The 730-nt window shown below is 40.1% G+C and overlaps 1 non-coding gene across 1 annotated transcript; it reads right to left on the bottom strand.

Annotated features, from left to right (window-relative positions):
- Positions 1–286: 286 nt before the first annotated feature.
- Positions 287–408, bottom strand: LOC123809054. The gene has a single exon (XR_006783929.1). It is a non-coding gene; the product is annotated as a small nucleolar RNA SNORA26 (small nucleolar RNA).
- Between the last annotated feature and the right edge of the window lie 322 nt (positions 409–730).

Genomic DNA, 730 nt, shown 5'->3' on the forward strand with positions numbered 1-730 from the left:
CTGGGCAGGTGACACATCCACCCCAAGGGGTGTTAGGGCGGAGTCTCTCTGGGTTCCAAACCAGACCTAGCTTTTCCTAGAGAAGTGACTGAAGTGTTTTCAATCTCAGTTTCCTCCTCTATAAAACTTAGAAAGTAACTTTATCTCTACTTCAGTGCTGAAGGTGACAATTAAATAGGATAATGTGCAGAGTATTTAGTATAGCATGGGGTAACTAGTAAAAAGTCAAAATTTGCGGTTGTTATTATAATGCAGCAGTTTATTTTTTATTTTTTATTTTTTTTTCAGCTGTGACTCCAGACAGGATCCAAAGAGGAGTTTTACCATCTCGTCTCTGGGTTTTATGGAGACTTACTTTACCCTTCTGTGTTAGCCTCTTAAGGCACTGCATCAACCTTACAAGGGCACAGGAAAGGGTGTGCACCAGTTTATTTTTAATGCATATTTGACTCTTCCACTAGCCGTGCGGTTTTCTAGGGCCATCATCTGCCTCACTGGTCCTTAAATCACTGGCACCTCAGCCAGTGCCTGACCCCCAAGTGGATGTCAGAAAAATATTTCTTGAGTCAATGAGTGACACTCAACTTTGAACCTTATCTTTCTTATTATCTCCAATGATATGTTACCTTGAAATACTGTATTCCTGTGTTTATTTTGCCCATTAGATCACGTGGGTAGGGTTTATTGTTCTTTTCTAATTCCCTGAAATGTAACACAACCTGATATATGA

The sequence above is a fragment of the Phyllostomus hastatus genome, unplaced genomic scaffold, assembly GCF_019186645.2.
Source record: "Phyllostomus hastatus isolate PE091 unplaced genomic scaffold, TTU_PhHast_1.1 phas_scaffold_501, whole genome shotgun sequence".
In the NCBI taxonomy this organism is placed as follows: Eukaryota; Metazoa; Chordata; class Mammalia; order Chiroptera; family Phyllostomidae; genus Phyllostomus; species Phyllostomus hastatus.